This window comes from Gambusia affinis, linkage group LG21 (genome assembly GCF_019740435.1).
Source record: "Gambusia affinis linkage group LG21, SWU_Gaff_1.0, whole genome shotgun sequence".
NCBI lineage: Eukaryota > Metazoa > Chordata > Actinopteri > Cyprinodontiformes > Poeciliidae > Gambusia > Gambusia affinis.
The window spans coordinates 2,996,275-3,015,767 of NC_057888.1; the positions used below are offsets into that span (position 1 = coordinate 2,996,275).

General features: G+C 36.8%; 1 long non-coding RNA gene across 3 annotated transcripts in view; it reads right to left on the reverse strand.

Moving 5' to 3' along the window:
• Nucleotides 1-2,576: 2,576 nt before the first annotated feature.
• LOC122824505 overlaps nucleotides 2,577-19,493 on the reverse strand; it is a 38,448-nt gene continuing 21,531 nt past the window's right edge. For 2 of the 3 annotated variants that reach the window (XR_006369524.1, XR_006369523.1), the window contains exons 4-5: nucleotides 13,588-13,693; nucleotides 9,524-9,700 (exon numbers count right to left, since the gene is read on the reverse strand). This is a non-coding gene — a long non-coding RNA (uncharacterized LOC122824505). Of the gene's footprint in view, nucleotides 3,171-9,523; nucleotides 9,701-13,587; nucleotides 13,694-19,493 lie in introns of those variants that run through there. The other variant, XR_006369525.1, reaches the window with a different exon arrangement.

The following is a 19,493-nucleotide window of genomic DNA, read 5'->3' on the forward strand; positions in this document are numbered from 1 at the left end:
AAATAAATGTTTTCATATTATCACATTATAGACTATGAAATTACATTTCACTCAGTTACCAAGTGAAAATTAACTAAAATAATTATTATAAACACTGTTGTTGTAAAAGCTTCCCTCGGGGTTCGAGTTCCCTTCCTTTGAATGTGTTCAATGATCAAAATCAATCTGCATTGATATGGAAATCATTCGTAATGAAATACAGTTGTAGACCGCAGTAATAACATTTTTCTGAGACAATTGTTTAGATTTAGATCAATGATCAGAATCACAGAGGCAATTACATGCTATGAAACCCTCGTTCCAATCAATGTCTGAGGCTGATTTAATTCAAGCTGAGAAAGCGGCGCTTATTTATTTGTCTGCGGTTATACGTGCCATATCATTTCAAGGCTCTTCATGGGAGCTTTCCAAATCTTCCACGACAGATGACATTTTTGTTGCCTGTGTTGGTCTGTGCCAATTTCCTTCATTCTCTGTTTTAGAGCTTCTTTTTAATGCACGACAGCTTGTAGCAGCTGTTCCGACACGTACACGTTCGGTTTTATTATGTGGATAAAGCCAGACAATAATTAAATCACAAAACGTCCCGAAAACGAAAAGGTGGTGCTATCTGCTGGAGACTCAAAGTCAAACTAAGAAACATTTGCTTTAACCTGCAAACAAAGATCGTTTCAGGAAAACAACCTAATAAATCCAGAGCTGTTGTTTTATTTCACAGAGGATCACGACATGAATATTGTTTGTTTTTCAAAGTCCAGCTGAAAACTCCCAGGAGCCAATTCACCTCGGCGTAAACAGCCGGCTCCTACTGCGGAGGCGCGGCTTTACCATCAATCAGATGGGCAGCGGAAAATTGGGCCAAAAAAAAAATGGGACTTGTTGCAAATATTACCAACTGGTGGAAGCAATTTATGAGGCAAAATATAAGAATTCAGCACAGTAGGTGCGTTGACTTGTAAAATAAATCAGAAATGTTTGCAAAGAAACTTTCCCGTGGTCTGGAATTGGGGCCAAGCATATTTTACTGTTTGACTGCGAGTTGTTGAGGCAGAATCTGCAGTCGTCAATTTTTCAAACTTAAAAAAAATTCAACTTTAAAATTTTATTTACACAATTTTCAATTGTTTTTCTAAAAAACAGATGCAATTCAAGAAGCAAGAGAAGAAAAGCAGCCAAAATGAAAGCAAAATAAAATATTTACTGGTTACGTTTTGATGATTTGAGTGAATAATTGGTTGAATTTAGGTTTCATGTAGAAATAAAAGTTTATGTTTCTTTTTAACCAGTAAATATATGGTGAGATGGGAAACAGTAGCTGGGTAAAAATGCACAAATTTAAATTATATAAATGAATTTGCTTACTGGAAACACGACAATTTTCAAAAAACGTGTTTTTTGATTAAAGAAAATTTGCTTTAGGGTTAGGTGATTTTTCAACTAAATTAAATTAATTAGTGTATTTAAAAAACTGCAATGGAAAATTTTTTTCGCATCACATGATCAACAACAGGATGTTACTACTGGCAGAAATGACAAATAAGACAGGAAGTGGTAACAGGATGATGACTTGTCATGATTTTAACATGTAAACAAACTTTTTCAGATGTAATTTTAATTGTGCTTCTCATTTAATAGAAGCACCAGAACTGTGTGTGTGTGTCTGTTTTTTATGTTAGCGAATTATCAACAAGAGTTTATGCACATTTGTAATGAAAGCGCAGCTACTGACAGTAGAGTCAAAATAACTCCAGACGTTCAGTTTTAAACTTTCTGCACAGTTAGTCAGACAGATTTGAGTAAATGTGACTTCATGTCACAGCTGAATTTACATGCATTTCATGACAAAAAAGAACTAGTTGAACATATTGGCTAAAATATGTTGTAATTTTCCTTTTAACCTAAACGTTTTTGTTCGTGAGCTTGAAATTTTGCTCATGCTAGCTTTGTTGCTAGCTAACTAGATAAAACAAAATGCTAGCTCCACTGGCAGATTATTTCACTTATTACAGCATATTATCCCCATGTTTTAGATCTTCAGATGTAACTAGCACATTTTTATTAATATTAATGAATTATTTTGTTAATATAAGCCCATATTAACAAAATAATTAATATGCATTGTTTTTTGTGTTTGATTTGATGTAAAGCACTTTGAAATGCCTTGCTGCTAAAATGTGCTATACAAATAAAATTTGATTGATTGATTTGTTTCACTAAAAAGTTACTTGTAATTTAGTACACTTGAAATAAAACTAAGACATTTGCACTAGAAACTAGTGCAGTGTACTCTATCTGTTGCTAAAATATTACAAATCTGACTGATATTTTACACAATAAACACCATTTTTATAAGAATCCGGTACGTTTTTTTGATCTTGTTTATCAGGAAACAATTACCTACATCTTCTTTGGTTGTTTTATCCAAACAACAATAACTTTTCAGTTTTATTTTTGAAAAGGAGAGAACTTTTGACTCAACTATTTAGCCGTAAGCACAGAACAGGCTGCAGTGAGAGCAAGGCTATGGCATGAAAACATCGTGCTGCATTCACAGCGTGAGCCTGAGCACAAATTGGTTGTGAAGTAAGTGTTTATTAAGGACAAAAGATCAGCAGAGATAAGCCTCGCGCTGCGTACAGACTGAGGAGAACGTGGGGAGCTCAAGCCTGGCAAACACGGGGACAGCTGGAGAGTCGCAGCTAACAAACAGTTGATTCTCACTTTATGCCACACGAGGAGATTTGAATAGATTTCCAGCTCTTTGTGTCGCTTCAGTCTGGAGGGAAACTGAGAGTCCACCATTTGTAGGATTTCGTGGCGTTACATTGTCATTCAGCGGGCGTGTGAGAAACCCCGGTCAGTTTTTCTTGTCTTTCTACCAACTAAACTCATTTAACCTTCCTCCTCTTTGATCATGTTCTCTTCGCAGGAGGAGGCCGCGGTGGCTCCTCTGGCCACGCCGCACAGCCGACTAATGATTAAAACTTCTTTAAATAACGTCAGAAATCCCTTGCTTATTCTTTCTCCCTCTGTTCTTCCATTCTATAATGACAAATCTTGGACCTTCAGAGTATACACAATTATTATTCCTTTTTTCTTCTGCTTCCCGTGGAGACGCTTCCTGGGTTGTTTGATGAGTGAATCCTCTGTGGTCTTTCTCCATTGTGCCTCTAAAATAAAGCACAATTTAAATTAGGCCCTGCTTCGTCTCTCATGTATTGCGCTGTATGTTTCTTTTTTTATCCAACGCTGCTTCCAGGAACTGCAGTTTTCTAGCTGAGAAAATGTGGTCTGCCGCTCCGGATTGTTTGTTTTCTCTTTCTAATCTTGTAGAGCTCTGATTTAAGATCTTCTGAGTTCGCTAACCTTCGATTTGGAAAATCTTTTGTTTTTCTGCCGTGGATGGGGTTCAAAAACACTGCAAAGATCTGAATCTTTTCATCGCTTATAGGTGAGCATCGCATTCTGAAATTAAGTTGATCTTTAGAAAAACTAAAAAAAAGTAATAAATATTTTTGTGAGACATGTATTTCTTTTAACATTTGTTTTCTGACTGCTTTAAAAGAGATTTTATAAATTTGACTGACTATAATTTTCTTGTTTTGTTTAATTTATATTTTTTAAATTAAATACGGATTATTTTACATTTTTGTCCTCAAATAGCGGAACATTTCCGCTCATTTTATGTTTGTGTTGTTTTGTTTTAATTCGTGTTTGTCTAGTTTTTAAAAAATATTTCCCACGTCTTTATTATTTACGCAGTGCTTTACATACTCTTGTTAATCTTAAAAAAGTAAATATTACTGTGTATACTGCACCTGTACTTCAACATTAAACATCTAAACTGTGTAAAGAAAAAGCAGCTAAATGTATTTAACAAACGCATAATAATTCAGAAACAAACACTTAACTGGGGCTCACTTTTAATGTTTCAATTAAATTGTGTGAGAAATTTTTACTGTTTGCAATAATTATTTTAGACTTTAATTCTTAAGTAATAATCGGTCTGTAGTGTTTTCCCAAAAAAAAGAAAAAGAAATCCAGATAATTAGAACAGAATAGAAACCAGTTTTAGTTGTTAATAACATTTGTTTTCTTAATTTGTTGTGGCAGGTTATTTTATATTGTACATTTAATGTTTGAGTCGTGTGCAGACATCTTCACTGCTAACTAGCTGCTAGCTTGGCCTTCGTAGCTAGCTGCCTAGCTAGCTTTTTGCAAACTTGTTTACCACTGGGTCACTTCTGTTATCAAGCAAAAAAACATCTGCAGTATTACTATAATACTATCTAAAACATTAAAATTTTCTTTTGTATATTTCTCTCGTGATGCAAGTCTTAAATTTCATTCATAACAGTCTTAAATTTCTGTATCTAAAATTAAGGCAGTAAAAAGCCTTAAATACATTAGAATTTTCTTAAGTTGTTCTTAAATACATTAATAACAGGTCTTAAATTTTGTGGTGGCAGGACTATTTTATATTGGACATTTGATGTTTGAGTCTTGTTCAGACATCTTCACTGCTAACTAGCTGCTAGCATACCCTTGCTAGCTAGCTTTCTGCATACTTCTTTACCACTGGGTCACTTCTGTTCCCAAGCAAAAAATAAAAAAATAAAAACAAACTTTGTACTACTATATTAGTATCTAAAACATATTTTTTGTTGTTGTATATTTCTGTTGTGATGTAGGTCTTAAATTTCATTCATAGAGGTCTTAAAAAGTCTTACATTTGAATCAGTGAAACCTACTGTGAGTAAATGTATTTACTAATTACGGGACTTTTTAAGGGGCATTGAAATGGACACCACTTTTTTCTGTAAGCCCCAAGAAATTCAAAGTCAGTGTTTGGAAACTGATACGATTCCATCTAACTGCTGTTGTTTTTCACATACTTTTGTCCCGTCTTTTCAAACTTTGCATTGATGTTTTCCCCTATTTTGTCGTCATAGAATCTTGTCACTGTAGTTTACGCTTTGGGAAACCCTGCTTTCTGGCTTCTTTCAAGTATTCATCCCCTGATGGCTTGGCCTGCTTGAGTCATGGATTTGGACACTGCTTTCATGTGAAAAATTACTTTTACTTCACTTTTTTTCTGTATTCCCTAACCCCACATTTGCACTATCCTTCTCTTCATTATATCAACCCGTTTCCCTCTCGAGTATTTGAGTTTCCCCCCCAGTTGGGGTGAGATATTTTGGGAAGTTCTTGGGTTCTGCACGCGTGTTTGTCATGTTTGGTCCACGCCTCTCCGAGCATGTCCCTTCCATATCTCTTTTTCACAGACAAGGTCTCTGTGGAAGACAGAGCTCGTATTTCCCTCTGCGCCGGCACACACTGTGGTCCCGTCTTTCCAATTTCCCTCCCTTAAAAGCAACAAGAATACATTTCACACCCAGTTTGCATGATTTTTTTCCCTTTTTGTACAACTTTTCATCCCAACCTCCAAGCTTTCGCATCAAGCGCTAGATTTAAATTTCTTTCTGTGTTTAACTCACCTTCAGTTGGTGTAAAACAGAACCGGCAGCGTTCAGGATGAAAGTACTCGGCTGTGTTCAGAGACTTTTGCCCCTGTGGGCTGAATTTAAAGAAAAAATCCATACAGATCTTCGCCGATAGATTTGGAAGATGTTTCTAAATTCTGTTGCATGTTTATACACCAACAAAGGAGTGTTTTCTTCCAAATGTGGGCTGTGCGGTTGAATCCACAGTGAGGGAATCAGGCTGTGTGCTGTGACTACCCAAGCAGGGTGGGAGGAAGAAAAAAAAAGAAAGAAGAAACCGGTTTCGGGTCAGTAAGCAGAGGCACGTTAATCTTACGTGACTGCCCAGGTAGCATGATGGGAAACAAATGGAGTGTCATTTCCCACCAAATGACTCAGCAGCATGGGACAAGCGGCGGGCCGAACAGCGGAAGTAAGCACGATATGACGCACCGTACACAGAAAACAGGACGCTGACAAATGGCTGGGGAAACGGTCAGGGCAATAAAACGCAGAGGACATTATTATCTGGTGACACGGCGGCGGACAGAGCTTATCACACACTAAACCTTAAAGTCTGGAATAAATATATTAAATCAAAACTCTTATGTGTTTGAGCTGATTAATTCGTAGAGTGTTTTCAGACTTGGTTTGACTGGCGATATCTGCACAGGACCTGTAAGGCGACAGGAAGTAGGCCTAAATGGCTCAAAAAGCAACATATCAAACCTGAGAAGATGAGAAACAAATTTGTTGCCTTTTGCCTATTTGGAAATGGAAAATGAGGAAAATATAGACCAGTCAGAGGAGTGACCATCCTCCAAAAATGTAACGTCTCACTTTGTTTTTGTTTTTTGCTTTTAAAGGAGGTTTTTTAAAGTCTTCTGTTCAGTTCAATTCCAAAATGTTTTATTTGCCCAAAGATGAGGTTAAGGTTGTTTTCACACCCGATAGTCCGCTAGACTCAGTTTGATTGGGGATCAGAGTTGCAACATTTGTTACATTTTCAGATGCTGCCGGTTCATTTTCACACTAAACTGTGTCAAACAAACCAAACTTTTGAGCAACATCTTCCCCTCCTCGCCTTTGGGGGCGCTAAACCAAGAACCTCTGAAGGAAACAACATAAAACCTCTGAAGAAGACACTGAGACTAACTACCTTTTTTACAAAATAACAAAAATGGAGAAACACCAGATTTTAGTTTGTTGGATTTTTCTTTTTTCTTTTTCGCCTGCTAGCGCTAGACTTGTGTGTTTATTTACCCAGAATTCCCTACTGTATTCCACTTCCTTCTTTTGGAGCGGTCTCCGGTCTGCTTGGCGTTCACTTATGAACTGCAGATTTCAGTTTAACCAAACTGAGATTGAGGTTTGTAGGTGAACCAGAGTTCATCTTTTTTGATGACCATTACTTCCTTATGTTATGTAAACAAAAACGGAGTAACGTCAGATTTTAGCGTTTGCAGGATTTTTCTCGTCTTTGGTAAAAGACAAAAAAATGTTTTTCTGCTATTGCTAGACTCACATATTTGCTTTGGTTGTATTTCCCCAGAATGGACTTACTACCAAACTAGCAAATTTAGCTTAGCTAACGTAGCTTTCATCTGCTAGCTGAGACGGACATGTAGCCTTTGTGTTTGTTACTGCATTTACTTACTCTACCAGTCACCAGAACCTTGTATTCACACAAAAAATGTGTATGTTTTTTACAAATCCATTTAAACGACTATATGCATTGATAGATTTCAGGCCGTGAAGCTCCTCCATTGTGTACAAACTCTTTTTGTTCACAGTAGGAGATCGGAGGCAGCTTGTCCACATCGTCTGACATATTTTATTTCTCTGTCTTATACAGGTTGATCCCTACAACAGCCATTTTCTTCATGTATCGTTTTCTCGTACGTTGGTCAAGATTGTCTACATATTTTCTTATTGTTGGTCTCGAAGCCATGTCTTGCCTACCAAGATGGCGCGGATCACTTCCAGTTGAGACTTGTGGTAACTAAGCATAGAGCATTTTAGGGAGATAGAGCTTCTCGTTCAACATTGGCATCTGACTTCAAACTCCTAAATCTCATGAAAATCTTTCCCAGAAGAGTCAACACAGCTATAACCTCAAAGGGTAGACTGACAATAAATGGTATAAGCAGCAAGTGAGACTTCTATGACATAAACTGAGAAGATTTAATTGTTTATAGCAGTTGTATGTTATGATTAAACAGTAGGACACAGATTGACAGAAGCATTTTCTGTTGGTTCCAGGCTCCTGGACATTTGCCTGTAGAGCTTTAACAGGCTCTCCCTGCTAGGTAAAGTCCTCAGGGTTGAAGAACCAGGCCTTGCTGCAGGGAGTAGATCTCCTAATTGGCTTGGAAGCTGTTTGACATTCTCTCCAAGAAGTTTTCCAGGACACCGATTCGCACACTGACATGGACAAAGCAGCTTAGCCAAAAAGGAAACTACCTCTGTTTATTTTTTCACATAAGTGGGTAAATATGTCCTTCAGCCTGGTGTACTTCTCCTCAGATGCTTTTTTTAAGGCGATTCTTGCTGCTGCAAGGTAATTTACTTTGAACAGTTGGTATGTAAAACACAGAGTGACTTTCATGGATAATTGTGTGGAACAAGTGAACAGTTTGCCGCGTCAGCTAAAAGAAAAAAGGTCCAACTTTGCAGGTAAGAGTGGAAAGAATGGGAAGCAGGAGCCTTCAATGATAAATAATTCATCCAAATGTGTTTAAAAGACTTCTGACATATTTATTCAGCGTGAAGCTGTAGAGGATGTGTCTACATCAGTGGTTTTGATGCAAAACAGGCGTCTGTTTCTGATTATCATCTGTTTACCAATTGATTTAACAGCTGTACTAAATTCACAGGAAACTCATTGTTTATATCAAAGATTATCTGCAGTCCCTCAAACGTTTGCACATTTTCTCACGATTTGAACAAAAATTATGTCCGTGCATCCTTAAAAAGTCTTAAATCAATGTATCTTAAGTCAAGGCATTAACATGTGGCTGGACTACTTAATCTCGTATTCTACGAATACTTAAGACCATTTTAATGCCATAAATATGTTACCATACAGATTGTAAGGCCTTAAATGTATTAAGTTCATTTTTAAAAGTTAAGTTGGACTCAAATATGTTAATCATAGGTCTTAAAGCCTTAAAATGTCTTACGTTAATATTAAAATAGCCAAATTAGTCTTAAATATGTTAATCACAGGTCTTAAGGCTTTAAAATGTCTTAAATTCATTTTAAAATATCACACTGGCCTTAAATATGTTCATCATAGCTCTTAAATTTAGTTGTAGCCAGACTATTTCATCTGGTTTTCTATGTAGTTGCTTTTTCTTGTGGAATCGCTTCATTGCATTTTGTAACTCAAGGCCATTGCGGCTAATGATAAACAGCTGCTAACACACACTTGCTAGCTAGAACAGGTATATTAGCAGCAATATTATCAGGAACCATTGGTTCTGGTTTCTGCAGAACCAATGGAGGTAGGAGGAAAATGTAGCTAGCTAGTATCTATTGACCTAAAACAAGCTCCTATGTCTTGCTGCAAATTTTGTCTTATTTTAAGTGTAGTCAGAGTTTTAACCAAGAAACTAGAACAAAAATACAAAGATTTTGTGGCTTGGCAGTTGTTAGCATCACATGGTGACCAAACTACTAGCTCCCAAAAACGAGATGTAAACAAAATTCCAGATTATTGGAAATATAAACTGTAGTAATAGATTTATATGGAGATTAATACTCTAGGTATATCTGCTTTTTTCTTTTTTTATGGTCACGTAAAAACTAAATCTGAAATATTTCTTGCATGTTTTCTCAGACTGAAGCGAAAATAAAGCTTTCAGCATCACATACAGTCCTATGTATGGTAATAGGCATTGATTTTTCTCTGCCAAGATTGTTTCTTTTTTGTTTTTTTGAACGGTGGCCTTTCCCCAAGTCTTTCTTGGAAACTTTTTAGATTAATAAACTCCTGACAATCAATAGCCAACCAGAGCGTGCAAGTGACCAGGCTGTGGTGCAAATAAACATCATCTTTTTTCTCATACTTTTACATTTTCCTGCTCCGGATTATTTTCTTTAGTTTCTCAAATCTGCATGTCGGCTCTCTGGAGCTGCCCATCAACGCCGGACCGTGCCGACAGATCCGGACTTGGAGGCATCGTAGCGTGATCCGAGCCGTGACTGGGGTCAACCTGAGGGAGACAGGTGTCAGAGAGACCAACAGGTCCCATGTGGGTAAAGGTTCACCATTAATGCCCCGAGGGCTCCTTTGCGGGGAGCGACATGAGGTGGAAGGATCCAGATGAATACTGATGATGCCGATTTCGGCGCGCAGACTAAAAGCAGCAGGTGGTCGAGAAGAAGAGGGCGCAGGGATGATATTATTTATTTATCAACTCAAGAACTGGAAAACCTAATCTGAAAATTTGATGCGGTTCTTGCATCATTTTTATTTTTTTTCAACCAAGATTAAAACACGTCACATGGTGACTTGCTGGAACCTGAGAGACTGTTTTTAATTAGAGCAGGCATGTAGAGAGAGTATAATTTTGTTCTTATCAGCTCGATGCAGCTGGATGCAGCAAATTTATCACAGTTGCTCTCATCTCCTTGATAAGGTTTTCCTCCTCAGACTGGTGAACGTTTAACTAAGACACAGAGTGAAGCTTTCTGACAGATTGTTGCTGGCAGCTTTGTGAAACAAGTAAACCTTGAGTCATTCTGTACACTCCTTTGCACAGATATGGGATTTCTCCTTCACTTGCTGGTTCTTTCATTGAAGATTTTCTGGTATGGTTTTCATGGTTTTTAGATTTGCCAAATGCACTGAAAAAGTTTTCTCTTAGATGGGGGAGCAAAAAGAAAGAGGTACCTGCAAATCACAGTTTGACAGTGGAAGAGTCTCGCAGCATCACTACAAATCCAATAATGTGAAGATAGACACGACCTCAAAGAGAGACTCCTTGGAAGGTAAAGTATGTTCTAAAAGCAAGTTTTGTCAACCAATATCCCCAAGAAGCATTGTTGAACCATGACTCTGGAGCTTTCAGAGCTCTTTGGTGAATTATAGTTCACCAATCCATTTTTGGAAGCCAAAGTAGAGGGGCTACATAAACCATGGGCCCTACTTGTAAGAGGCAGGGGGAGAGAAGACTCCTTGGAAGGTAAGTTGGGCTGTAGAGACAGGTTCCTTGCAGTTTGACTAGTGTTGTTCTCTCTAAATTGAAAAAGCATTGTTGAATCATCATCCGGAGCATAAAATGACATAAGGGTCTCAGCTAAACCATCCATCCATCCATTTTCTAACAACCTTGTCCCCTAGTGGGGTCTACTACCTAGAGGGTTGCTGGTTCCTCTCCAGCTAACGTTCCAGGCGAGAGGTGGGGTCACCCTGGACAGGTCGCCAGTCTGTTGCAGGGCAACACAGAGACAAACAACCATTCACACTCACACCTAGGGAGAATTTAGAGAGACCCATTAACCTGACAGTCATGTTTATGGACTGTGGGAGGAAGCCGGAGAACCCGGAGAGAACCCACCATGCACAGGGAGAACATGCAAACTCCATGCAGAAAGACCCCGGGCCGGGAATCGAACCCAGGACCTTCTTGCTGCAATGCAACAGCTATACCAACTGCGCCACTGTGCAGCCTATAACCTAAACTAAGATGGACAAAACTATGGGGAGTCATAGTACTAATACATTGTTTAGTTAGTAGAGAGAAGCCAAAGTGTTAGGAGTGAAGGTGTACTGGTCTTCAAGGAGTTTCTGAAGGCAGATTCTTCAGAGTTTAACCAGTCTGGTTCTCCTTACATCCAAACGGCATTGATGAATCATCGTCCAGAGCATTTAAAGGGGTTGAGGACCTAAACTAAACCAGCCTGGACAAAACTATGGGGAGTTATAGTACCAATCCATTGTTTGAGATCGCAAGGGAAGCTTGATTATTAAGTATTATTTAAATCGCTGCTAGTAAGACCTTTAAGAAGAGTCCTTGGAAGGTAAGGTGTAAAACAGTCTCTTTTCAAGAGGTAGGACCTAAACCAAATCAACTTAAAAAGAACTTTGGTGAATTATAGCTGACAAATCCATTATTTGGATTGTAGAGGAAAGCCAAAGTGGTAGAACTACATAACTCCATACTTGTAAGGTGAAGGTGTACTGGTCTTCAAGGAGTTTCTGAAGGCAGATTCTTTAGAGTTTAACCAGTCTGGTTCTCCTTACATCCAAACGGCATTGATGAATCATCGTCCGGAGCATTTAAAGGGGTTAAGGACCTAAACTAAACTAACTTGGAGAAAACTGTGGGGAGTTATAGTACCAATCCATTGTTTGAGATCGCAAGGGAAGCCAGATTATTTGGTCTATTTACACCACTGGTAGTTAGGTGAACATGGAGAGACTTTGTAAGCCTTCCCAGAAGAGTTAAAGTAGCAAAAATGGAGCCAACCTCATACTAAACACAATGGGTTATGATTAAATTAAATGTCATATGTTTGAAAATATTGTTATCAGTCTATTAGAGCAAGATCTAATAACACTTTAACATGAAATAAAGCAATGAGCATTGCAGTTGCCTTTAAATTGCTCCGGCTCCATTTGATGTCATCGTTATTTCAGACTCATTGTTATGAGGGTTTTGTTTTCTTTCTAATTTGAAAAAAAAAAAGAGAGAAAAATGTCAATATTGTCCACAAGGACAGAGCGAGTGTTTAGAAACATGCCTGTCACTCAGAGAGCTGGAGGTTTTTCAAATTGTTTTTTATTGTAATGGAGAGGTTACTGCCTGAAATGATGAAAAAATAAAATAACCCAATCGCTCCACTTTGAAAGTGTCACAGCTCAAACTTGACCCTTCATCCATTTTCTGTGGAGCGATGCAGCTTTTAAAAATGGGAACTCAAAATCCTAAATTTCACATCCGTGTCAAAATGTTGGAGATTTAATATGAAAGTTGCTTTCTGTAGGTAAAAATTTTTTTTTCATGTCGCCGTTTCTTTCATTTTAAGTTTCTTACAAGATTGAAACAGGCAAATCCAAAAATATGACAATATACAGTGATATGCATTAACATATAAATATGCCAGATTATAAAGTTGTAGACAGTTTGGATCAACTGGAGAGTTTTAAGAATTAAATCTACATGCCACTTTACAACAAGGTATTACCGCATCGCCGATTAAAAAAGGAGTTAATTTTTTTTACCAAAAATATCAAAAATATTTTTGCTACAATTTGCTAGAAAAAGCTCAAAAATGTTGACCTTTTCTAGAGAAAAAACTGGGAAAATTTCTGTTTGAAAAGTAAAATATTTGCTCAGAAATTTTGAGATTAGTCAAAATAATTTTTTTCCTCAAAGATTTCTGAGATCGATCTCAAAAGTTCTGAGTTTCTTTCTGAAAACTCAATGACAACTAAAAAATTGCTAGAAGATCTCAGAAATTTTGAGGAAAATTTTTTTTTTTACATTTTTGAGTATTTTTGTAAAGAAAAAACTTCAATTTTCTACAAAAATCTTGGAAATTTCTGTTTTTTTTCTAGGCCATTTCTGAGCTTAGCTTCAAACATTCTGTGTATTTTTTCTAGAAAAATTTTTGACTTTTCAAATTTGTTTTTTTATTAAGTGTTTTGGCAGAAATGTACTCCTATATAATTTTTTCTACCTACATTGGCACCATTGTTTCACTTTAGCCTTTAGCAAACGTCTGACATTGTTTTATCCCAAACTTCTAACACATCCAAGCTTTAATATTAGTTTATACTTCTTTTCCATTTTGGGCATAAAATTAATCTTTTATATGCGAAAGGTGTACAATTTTTATTAAGTATACATGTAATGTTTAAAATAAGCTAATAAACTAACATATGTAATAAATTTATGCCTTCAAACAAATTTATCACATTTATACTGCAAAATTGGGACTAAAATTCTTTGACACCTACCTGATTTTTCGGTGAATATTTGCTCTTTGTTGTTTTACTTGGGTCTACATTTGGCCCTGATAGTATTTTTGTGTGCATTGACTTTAAAAGTAGCATAAAACTCCAAAAACAGATCTTAAGATTTATCAAAAGCACCTTCAGTTCAGCGTTGGTTCCTGTGATGTTCATTAAAGCCTCTTCCAGCCGGCGGCCGAGGAAAACTCGGACTGCCCCCTTCAGGCTGGAGCCTCTGGAGGTTTATCTGAAATATTGACATTTGACAAAAACAGAACAAATCCATAAGCAGAAATAAAAAACCTGCAGGCTTATCTGGAGAAGAACGCACCACATAATCACGGACGTGTTTTCGTTTCAACTCTTTTTGTGTTTTTGTTTTCTCTGGCCTTATCTTTCATTTCTATCCTCCTGGTAATACAGCAGCAGGAACAGCTTGCTGAAAGTCACCGCGTATTAAAATAAAAATAAGATATTCTCCTCAACTCCAGTTTCTTTAGCAGGTTTTTATTGCTTCTTCATATTCTATTACTTTTCCACATTCTTCTTGCTCTGTATTTATGAACTCCAGGGTTCAGCGGTGGCATCGTCAGCTGCAGCTCGAGTCGAGTTACACTGCTGTCCCTCCAGGCGAGAAGGAAATAACAAAAAAATAAATAAAAAAATGGATAAAAATGAATCCATAGAAACTGGAAGTGAAATAAATGACACTGTCTGCTCTTTCGCACTCCTTCCATTTAAATACTCACGTTGCTAGAAAGAGAAAAGGTCTGAGTGTAGCTCGATGAAACGTGTCCATCGCCGGCGTTTTGAGGGATATTTACAGATATTTCCAAACAGGGAATAAAAAGACACAAAACATTTTTTATTCTCACTGTCTTGGCGCCAGATCAAAATAAAATTTCCATGTTTTAAGTGAAATCAGGGTTTACAGTTGAAACCAGATATTTACATACACTTATTAAAAAGGCTTTTTTCCCCCCCTCAAATTAAATTAAACTTTTCTTCTTTTAGGCCAGTGAAATTATTTCTATTTGCTCAAAGCTTTTTGTTGTATTTGTGAATATTAAATATTCCTGGTGGCTCAATGATTTATTGATCTGTGTAAATGAAGTAAATAAACCAAATTACAGTTTGAAAATGAAGTGAAGGACAAAGAGAATGATCTTTGGAGACAATATTTAGTCATAATGATGACTGGAAAGATGAGGAAAGGATTATTGAAGCAACATCTCAAAGCTTTTACCAGCAAGAAAACCAGAAGCGTTTAACACACATTACACAAAAAATACTAAACAAATGTTGATCCAGATTGATACGTATTGCAGTGAGGTTGAAATAACGTGGAAAATTATTTTCTTTAATTTATATATTTTTTAATCAAATACTTTTATTTTATCTTACGTAATTTTTTATTTGTTTATTTTTTAAAATTTAATAAATTTATTTAAATATTTTTATTTAAGTTTTAATTTGTATAATTTTATTTTAAATATTACAACTTTATAAATTTTTAAAATTTTATTTAAATATTATTAAATTTTTTATTTCTATTTTAATTTTTTTAAATATATGCTCTACACATGCTCTCCTGAGTTTGTTTTGTCATTGTGTTTTCTTTATTTATTTTCTCATATTTGTTTTACTTTTATTTACTTTTTTTGCTAAGAAGGAGAAAAAATGTTGGTAATTTTAAGCAACTGTTCTGATAAAAAGCAATTGCTTTGATTAAAAATGTAATTTCCACACCTTTCATGCTCTGAATACGTTATTTTCCCCCTTTAAATAATATTTTTTTATTTAATAATCAGTTTTGCTTTTAATATTTTGGGGTTTTCTTACCAATTTTTCCCCCTTGACAAGATTATTAATGTTCTAATGAGAAAACACAAACTGCATATGAGCAACCACGATGAATTTCTAAAAAGCATAAAGCGCTCATGTCCAACGTTTACTGTTTGTTTCACACCTTTTCTGCAGAGGAAATGTGCCATTTCTGATTAAATCTCCATCTGTGGAACCATTTTTCTGCCACTTAGTTGAATTCTCTAAAACCCACAGATTTCAGCAGCGAGGATATGTGAGCGCCGTGTTTATTAATAGTATTTGTTTTGCATGGATTCCCAAGACTTGTTGCTGACTCGGGGCCTAAAGGAGGAAGAGGAGGAGGAAGAGAGGGGAATCTTCGGCGCTGCAGCTGCTGATGCATTTTCTCAGATTTTTTTCTACAGTTCACTTGGCTGCAGAGCTAACAGGAAGATAAAACGGCGCATATATCTGTCGGAGGCTTGGTACGCATCACTTCCCCCTGGGAGGACGCCACGCCCAGGAGGGAAACGCCTCGATGATTACAACACAGATTACGCAGGCGGGAAACCGGATGAGAAGAGCGGAAAAGTATGAAAAAGCAAGGTATGTGCGCTTCAATGAATTACGAGGAAGAGTAACGAATGGTTCACGATGATGTTAAAAAATAAATATTTACCCCCGAATAAATTTATTACTTCTTGTAATAGGACTAATGTCTCAGCCAGACCTAGAGAAACTCATCCATGCGTTTATCTTCAGTCGTATTGATTATTGTAACGGCGTCTTCACAGGTCTGTCCAACAAATCAATCTAACAGCTACAGCTGATCCAGAATGCTGCTGCTGGAGTTCTGACTAAAACCAGGAAGATAGAGCACATAACACCAGTTTTAAAGTCCCTCCACTGGCTCCCTGTAGCTCAAAGAATAGAGTTTAAAATCCTGTTGTTAGTTTATAAATTACTGAACGGCTTAGCACCACAATACATTAAAGATTTGCTGCTGTTGTATCAACCTTCCAGAACCTCTCAGGTCTTCTGGTTCTGGTTCTGCTCTGCATCCCCAGAACCAGAACAAAACGAGGAGAAGCAGCATTTAGCATCTATGCACCAAAAATCTGGAACAAACTTCCAGAAAACTGTAAAACAGCTGAAACACTGACTTCCTTTAAATCTCAACTAAAAACCCACTTGTTTAGAGTTTTATTTGAAACGTAATCAATTACAGATTTATTGATGGAATCTGACTTGATGTTGTGTTTTTATTGTTGATTCTATGTTGCATTGTGTTTTTGTGTTTGATTTGATGTGAAGCACTTTGAAATGCCTTGCTGCTGAAATGAAATCAATCAATCAAATAAAATTCGATTGATTGATTGACTGATAAATGTTTAATGTTTCAATGGAAAAGGTTGGTATGGTAAATACAAAGATCAGTTTTAGTGACTGAAAAACTATCCAAAGTAAAGTAATCACACCCTAAATGGACTCGAGTGACAAGAACTGATTCAATTGATTGATCAAATCTGATTAGCCAGACAGACGGATGTTTGCTTGTAACCTTCAAAAAGTTTCCAGTTTTTTTTTTAGTCTTCAGAATATTTTCTCAACATTTTTTTGGGAAACATTAAAGGGAATGAATTGCAGTTCTCTGCGTTACTGTAGTTCTGCGATACTTTGCGCTTTCTGAAAAATTCCAACGGTTTCTGGAAAGGGAGACGTTGCGCTTTCTGCCCAGTATGGGGTTATTACGGTAATTTCACTCGTACCGTTGCATGAAGCAGGTTTTTCCTCATGTTAAACTGGTGAAACACTCTTTTAATAGACGGTAAATTGGAAATAACTGCTAGACACTGAAAGTTCCAGTTGTTATGGAGAAATGGGCTAAATTATTTACTCACAGGGGATTTAGAGAACTTTGTACAATTAAAATAAGCAAAAATATTCTGGTGGAGATTTGAAACGCAGTCCTTAAGAGATTTCTTAATGTTTCCTTTTCATTCATTTTCATAAATCTTCATTTATTTCAAACAGCGATAATTGGTTGTATGTGACAAAACATGAAAACAAAAAGATGTTAGAGGGGGTGAATACTTTTCCACGGCTCTGTTTGTAAGTGGGTTGATGTATTTGATGGATTTTCTGGACCTTATGAATGTCAACCCAACACCTCCATGTGTTCCTCCTGCTCTAAGTTTTCTTTTGCCTCCAGCAAATCAGATTAAAGTTCAACCTTTCAAGGTTTCTCAGACGAGCTGAAGAGCAAAAAAAAAATGTCATATTGATTTTTTTCCTTTAACACTTATCATATTTCATTTTGTCTCCGAGTTAATATTTCAACAACAGCATGGCAGGTTGTACAGGCTTTCTTTTTATCTCTCCGGCGCTGAATTCAAGCAGAGCAGCAGAATAATAAAGAAACAAGACGTTTCATAATATCAGTCGTTATGAATCGCTGTCTCTGAGCATATTCACAGGATCTCGGCGCTGCGCCGCAAACGCCTCTTTACAGGCAATAAATATCTCTAAAGTACTCCACATCTCCTGCTTCTAAACACATCTGTCTGTCTTTTGCCAAATAAAGCTCCCACAATGTGCAACTCTTCAGGCAATTTCCTCTTCCAGAGTGTATTTTGTTCTAAAAACCCCTGCGGTGAATAAAAGTACAGCATGAGGCTGAAATGCAGCTTCATGGTTTTTGTTTTTCAAGCCATAATCGGGACCTGGAGCTTCTACTTCACGTTTTCTGGTTGCTGCTGGACAACTACCGTAATTTCCGGACTATAAGCCGCGACTTTTGTCTCACGCTTTCGACCCTGCAGTTTATACAACGATGCGGCTTATTTATGAATTTTTTCTAACGGCCAGTAGGGGCGCTGGAGCAGAAAAGGTAAGCGTGAGACAGCTGGAATATATCTGTAGAGGAAGACTAATGTAACATCGTGCTTTGTGCATGAATAAAATGAGCTTGAACAGACCCTCATCATGGAGAATGCAAGAAGAAATGCATATGATGCAGCTTTCAAGTTAAAAGCAATCGAGCCGATAAAGAGGGAAACAGACACTGAGGAAGAAGACTTCCATGGTTTCAGTGCACAGGAGGAAGAGGATGACGGCTCTCCGTGACTTTTAACCGTATGTTATTTAAACCAGCCCTGTTAGTGTTGTTTTGCTATATTGCTGCTGTTCAGAAAGAAAAGCTACGGCATATTATTAAAACTTTAAAAACACCTTCTGTGTACCGTCTTTCTTTGTAAATATCTCATGTTTCAATGTAGGCACATGCGGCTTACACACCGGTGCGGCTTATATATGTACAAAATGTGTTTCCTTTAAAAATGTAGGGGGTGCAGCTTATAATCAGGTGCCCTCTATAGTCCGGAAATTACGGTATCTATAATTTTGCTCATATTGAAGACAGAAACTGAAGATTAAAGATATTTTATGCTTTCTAATGAAATTTGCATCCAAACCAACCTGGTCCAATGGGAAAATAAACCCGTTTGCATGCTGGCAGTTTTTTGGTCAAATTTGGTCAAATTTACTGATCTGTAGGATCAGGAAAAACCTCAAACTGTACCTGTTTGACAACACAAAGTGGGCTAAAGAAATCTCAAAAAGCAACCAACTCATCTAGCAAAATCAATAGCTGGGTTCCCATTGGCTGTACGATTGGAGTTACAGAAATAATTTCTAATAATTTCCAACAAATTCACATTTTTTTGATAAAAAGTATTCGTGCTAAAATGAGATGGTTTCACAACCGTATTTGTGTGTTTCGCAAAAACTGCAATGGAAACAATTTTTTTGCATTACAAGTCACATGATGAACAACTGGATGTTACTACTGGTGGAAACGCTGAAGAAGACGACAGGAAGTGGTATTAGGATGATAGCATAGCATGTTTTTCAATAACTTATCCCATGAAGAAACTTATTCGTGTGTGATTTTAATTGCATTTCTTAGTTAATGGAGCACAGAAATTGTGAAATTGTATTTTTCCACATTAGCAGAATATTGACAAAGTTTTGTCCACATTTGTAAGGAAAACACACCCAGTGCAAAAAAGTTTCTAAAACAAATTAGCTTTTGAATAACATCCTAATTCATTGAACTGGTCTGAGTGGGTATTTTTTTCTGTGGGTAGAAAACCCAAAATTTTATTCAAGTAAAAGTAGCAAAAAGCAGCAATCTAAAAACTTATTCAACTAAGAATAAAAAAGTATTTGGTAAAAAGTTA